General features: G+C 53.5%; 1 protein-coding gene across 2 annotated transcripts in view; it reads right to left on the minus strand.

Moving 5' to 3' along the window:
- LOC125950282 (autophagy-related protein 16-1) overlaps positions 1-6000 on the minus strand; it is a 633733-nt gene that overhangs the window by 212541 nt on the left and 415192 nt on the right. The gene's annotated exons all lie outside the window — the stretch shown is intronic.

Genomic DNA, 6000 nt, shown 5'->3' on the forward strand with positions numbered 1-6000 from the left:
CCGTCTTTAAAGGGCCCCAACAGCATCAGGGCCGTTTTTGGACAAGTTTCACATTCATTTGGCCCTCTCTGCACCCGTGTGTGTGTGCTGTTGTTGTCGGGGTTCAGCATTGCACAGCGACGCCACCCCACAGCGGCTAACGGACCGCAACGGATGGATCACCAACCGAAACCATCGGTTATGCTTCATTTCGCTCGATGCTCGACGCTCGAAAATGACTTTACCGTGATGCCGAGAGACCGTGTTGATGAACGGGGGAAAGGGGACAGCCCTTTGGAGTCCCTAGGCTTTCGCTCAGAATGCCGTGAACGAAACCTGAACAGAGAGAGAGAGAGAGCGAGAAAAAACCAGACCCACGGGATTCTTGGTAATATTTTTCGGTTTTCGATTCAAATTACCGTCTAGTGGATGCGTTCCCAAAAGGGAGTGGGGAGGGAGGGGGGTTATGATCCTTCTCCTCCGCCTCTCCGAGCACCACAAACCAATCAATCGTTCGAGGGCCCGACGCTCCGGGACAAAGGCGAGAATGGCGAAAGTATTGGACCAACCCGGGAAGCGTCGGATTTTCATGTGCCTTTAATGAGATGTTCCTACCCACCTTCCCCAGGCCCTGGTGTTCGCGTTCTATACTGTTGTTGCTGCTGCTGCTGCTACTCAATGCAATCCATCCAGCATCGGCAGCAGCAGCAGCGCCCAAGGGACTCGTTGGCCCCATCGTTGGCCAACGGCCCCCATCATGGTGTAATGATGGAAAAAGGGCATCAGAATCATACTCACACAGGACCACACAACAACAGTTACTTCACCACCATCATCACGACCTATTGTTGTTGTTGGCGCGCAATAAATGTAACACATCTTGGCACAACGGCAAAGGTTAAGAGGTGCTGCTGCTGCTGCTGCTGCTGCTGCTGCTGCTGCTACCTTAATCATAATTTGTTCATTCGAAACCAGAGCAGCAGCAGCAACACTGAGAACAACATCGACCGTTCTAAATACGGATCATACCGAGCTACGGGATCGGCATCGGCAGCAAAAACAAAAAACCAAAAACACCCAAGAGGTTCCTTCAAAGTTCACACCCGATCCGGGGGTGCGGACCAAATGCAGGCCAATCGTTGAATAATTCATCCCTCCAAACGATCAGGCGACCGACCGACCGACGAGGAACCAACCAGAACCTCTTCTTCTTCGTCTTCTTCTTCTTTCGGTCACCGCCGTGACCGGGAAAACCGGGCCAGTTCCGGAACGGTTCCCGGGAATGTTCGATACACTCGATAGTGCACCCGGCGACGGTGGCAGCGACGGCGTAATTTCTTCATTACGAATGCCACGTTTTCGGTTCGTTCGGTGTCGCTGTCAATTCTCTGGGATTTGCATAATGTGCAGCCACCGCTCTCGGTCTCTTCCTCTCTCTCCGTGAACCATGGGAAGCGATTTCCGCCCCAGATCGCGCCGAAGATCGCTTCGACACCTCGCCACGATGAGGATGCTGCTGCTGCTGCTGCATCGCTTTGCAGATCGATCGATATCGCGCGACCGCGCGCGCGCGCAGTAAGGTAACGACAAACGTGCCACAGATGACGACGCTAAGTAGCATTAGCCGGGAGCAACGAACGAAACCAACCTACTGACCGACCGCAAGAGCCACGAAGCGAAGGTGTCCTAAGGGTGTGCTAAGGAGGTGTGCGAAAATCGGTTCTCTGAAAGACAAGAACTATGTTGTGACCGCTGCTGCTGCTGCTGCTGCTGCCGCTCCGGGACCGGTATGTGTCCGGCCAGTGTGAGGGTCCTTAGTTTCCCCCGCAACACCGGCCCCAGGAAGATACCGTAAATGTAATTTGAAATTATAATGGAAAAACGCTTCTTCGCGCGCGCGCGCACGTTATCGGTCACCGCTGTGCCATCTTCACGCTCCGATGTGTCCAAGAGCAGCAGCAGCAGCAGCAGCATCTTCCGCGCAGAATAGATGGACCCCGACCGTACCGTTAGGTGGCGCGAGCGCGCGGTTAGCATGGCATTAGGATGATTGCAACGAGATTGGAATGATTCGATTATTGAAATATTCTAATGGCCGTTTTCCGGCCACATCGGCGGTCGGCGGTCGGCCGGAATCTTTCCGCCATCTCGGTGGTCAATGGCAAAGAGGGTACTACTCGATCGTAAATTACGTAACCATCCTTCTCCCTCCCCCGGAAGATGGTTACGGCAATCGATCGCGCTCGAACTGTGCTGTCTGTTAGTCACTGTTAGAGGCCCGAACGGGAACGGGGAAAAAACGGATGCTGCTTCTGATGCTGCTGCTGTCTGTCGGGTGATTGTGGTGTTAGATGGAAGAAACATTTAAATTATCTCGCAAACACAGCACACTCTGTGCTGGTCCGGTTGCTATCGCTACCGTCCAGCAGCAGCAGCAGCGGCAGCAACGCGCGATGTATCGCAAAACGTTTGAATACACATAATTACCCCTCGTACGCAGCATAAAATGCGTTGTTTCCGCCGGCTTGTCCGGCTGCATTCCCGGACCCCGGAGAGATTCCCGGAGAGACCTACGGGCCCCCAGAGAGTGACTTCTTCCTAGGCGCGAAACGTATGGCAGGACACCTAAATTAAGCGATCGTTCACCACCGATAGAACGAGCGACGGGAACAGAACGGGACACGACACCAACAATACATTCCCGGCTGTCTAAATGGCCAACCTTGGTGGCGATCCGTGGTCACCGATGCGTTGTACCGAGAAGGTGAAGCCGGTCGGTCGGTCGGTCGGAAACGTGATGAATTTCTTTCGTCTTCGGCCACCCCGCGTTCTAGCCGGGTGCTAGCGACGAACGGGGGGATCTTAATTAAAGGACACAACGGCGATGGCGACGGCGACGGCGGCCGGAGGTCGAGGTTGCCGGTCGCGACCCCGCCAACACCTTATCGAGTGTTGACCGTCAAAACGCCTCACCAGCCCGTGCGCGCCGGAGGTCGACGCCGGAGTCTCGCGATTCATTAGGCGCGCCACGTTTCGGGCAACATATCACGACTGTGTTCCGGAGCGTGCGGCCGTCCCACGAGGGTGTGCGCGTCCTGAAGCGAAAGAATTTGCATTCCCCCTCCTTGTGGTGCGGTACGAGGCGGGGTGTGGACACGAATTCAGTCACAACATACAGAAACAACGAGAGAGAGAGAGGTGGGATTTGTGAAATTGATTCGCGGCCGCCGCGACGGAATGCCGCCGCACGAGCGACCTCGCCGTCGGGGCGCGGCGCGGCGCGGAAAATGTGTTTCCACGAACGACATGCCATGGTTCGTTGGTTGGCTCGTTGCCAGGGTAGTGGGTTGCTTTGGTTCTTCTCCACTTTTGATCTGCGAACGTGAATCTTAACGGATTAGGATTTCCCACCTATTTTTTCTGCACGAGTTTTTTGTTTTCGCCTTTCCCACTTCTTTGCACCACTTTCCATCCACCCTGCCAGAGGTTCCAAACCAACAAGGGTGCAGCAGACGACAGACACTATGAAGTGACGACGACCTGTACGTGGCCAGTTGAGGGGAATCGGTTCCGAATACCTAATTAGCACTCGAACGTCTTCTTCAACGACTTCGAACGCTCCTTCGAACGTCTTCTCCAGCAACACAACGGCAACCTGCGGCCATTCCGTCACCGGTCGACCGGTCGACCGGTCGAGATCTTCATCCACCAAAAACCCACTCTACATCTCTGGACTTTGGCAGCCATTGCGACGACCGTTCTCACGAGCGCTTATGGGACGCACCGTCACCATCGCCAGCATCATCGTCATCGTCATTGGCTGCGATGACAGATCACAATTTTAACGGTTTCTCATCGCACCACTTAACCTACATCGAAGGATCCGACTGTTCACACTGTGGCGGAGGACTGGCCGGTGGCCATTTATGGGGTCCGAGGGAGGTAATTTTTGATAAATTAGTGCGCTTATGCTGGCGGCCTTTACGTTGCGTACGCAAACACACACACATAGGCGCGCGCGTACTGTGACCGCAAAGCGACCGCTTGTCCGCGCGGGACAAATGGCATCTCGTTACATCTTTTCAACGGGGTCTCAACTGTGAAGCCGCCATTGTCCGCCATGTTGCAGCGGAAAAAAGGAGACATACACACACGCGCGTGCAGACACAATTGCACGAAAGCAAACCAATCGACGTCGTCGTCGTCGTCTGCTGCTGCTGCTGAGGCTGAGGCTGACCATGGCAATGCCAATGTAATGATCGGTAAAATGAATGATCAAGCAATCAAAGCAAACTGCAGCCCAAGTGGTTGTTATGTTGCCACACGATACAAAGTACGCAGTACGCAGTGCACAGTGCGCCTAACCAGTGACCGACTGACCGTTTCCTGCACCACCACCACCACCACCACCACCACCACCACCACCACCACCAGGAGGGGATGAATTTGAACAATGGGATTGACTTATCAATCATTTAACATCGAATGGAACCCACTTTACGGGGGGAGCTTTATGACAATTCATCACGAAACGTACGCGTGACTCCGCGGAAAACATAGTTTTCCCCCTGAGGGACCACTTGAGGGGAAGGGGACGATTTAATGTTGCTTTTGTTTCGCTGACCAACATAGATCGATGCATCATCGCGTCCAGCAATGTCCCGTTCTGCGCTATGAGCAGGCCGCGACGATCGTATCGATCGTCGAGAGCCAGCTGGCGATGCGCGTAGCCATGATTGCCAATTTTCTCGCCCTCGCGTGGCTGTTTTTTTACTACTCCTTCTTCTTTTTCTTTTTCCTGTTCTGTGACGTGAGAAAAAAAGGGAAAATGGCCCCGTCAACGACATCTCACCCCCGTTTGGTGCGATCAACTTTCTTTCATTTGAACCGGAGAATAGCATCCCGTTCGGTCCAGGGTTTTCCGCCTCCACGATGCTGATGCTGCTGCTGCTATCCAACCATCGCGACATACAGTTTTAATGAAAGTTTTTTTTTCGTTCGTTCGATCGTTCGTTTCGCATTCCCTCGGTTGCTGGTTGCTAGTTGGTTTGTGCTGATGATGATCGTGTTCTAATTCCCATGACACTCATTCATGGCAGCGCCACTACTATCGGCCGCCGCCGACAGTCACTAACACGATGTACTCTGTCGCAGCTCCCGGTGTCCAACTTCCTAGAGCTACTTGGTATCGCTCACAATCGTGGAAGGGGGAAAAAAACCTAAACAGGAATACACACTCGAAGAGTCATTGCAAGCATTGAAATTGGCTATCGGTGGGTGCAAATCTTCGCTGCACCCCTTACAAGACCTGCTACCGGAGTTTTTGGTCCAGAAGCTGCACACTACGGCGAGCTCGAATCGAGAGTTACGACTCGGGAATCAAACGACTCGCTAGGTAGTATCGTACCGTGATCGCATCGATCGTTTGCCAAACGTCCGGAGCTTTGCTTTGGAGAATTCCTGGCAGCAGGTTCGCGTTGGTTGGTTTGGAGTGCACTCCGGGTCGCCACCGTCGTCGTGATCAGCTCGGGAGCTTCACTTGGGGCCCTGTTTTTTGCCAGTGCCAGTCGCTACAGTTGGAACCGTTTGTGTGTCAAGTGAAAAGACTCAATTGAAGATGTCGTTTAATTATTCATCTCGTCGCCTTCCTCCTCGCACGACACCACTGCTGCTGCTGCTGCTGCTGCACGATCGCTTATCGGGCATTCGAGTTCGGGATTCTTGCGGGAGAAGAACCATAACAGTAAAGCGCTTCTGACCTTGCACCATTGCAGCCCACTTTCTAAAGGTAGCAGCACTTATTAGGCAGCTGCTCCGGTCGGGGAGACCTCGAAGGGTCATCTGCAATGGTTGGTTCGGCAAATGATCGATCTAGGCGCACGTTTCCATTGTGGATGCCACGTTTGGGTTTTATGTAAATCGTCGTTATCGTAAGGTTCGTCAGGCTAGAGCGAAAAGGGTTGTTACCGGTGGCCTAGAATCGGGATTCGGAATCTGTGTTTAAGAGACGTACAACCCTCC

Source organism: Anopheles darlingi, chromosome 2 (genome assembly GCF_943734745.1).
Source record: "Anopheles darlingi chromosome 2, idAnoDarlMG_H_01, whole genome shotgun sequence".
Taxonomy (NCBI): Eukaryota; Metazoa; Arthropoda; class Insecta; order Diptera; family Culicidae; genus Anopheles; species Anopheles darlingi.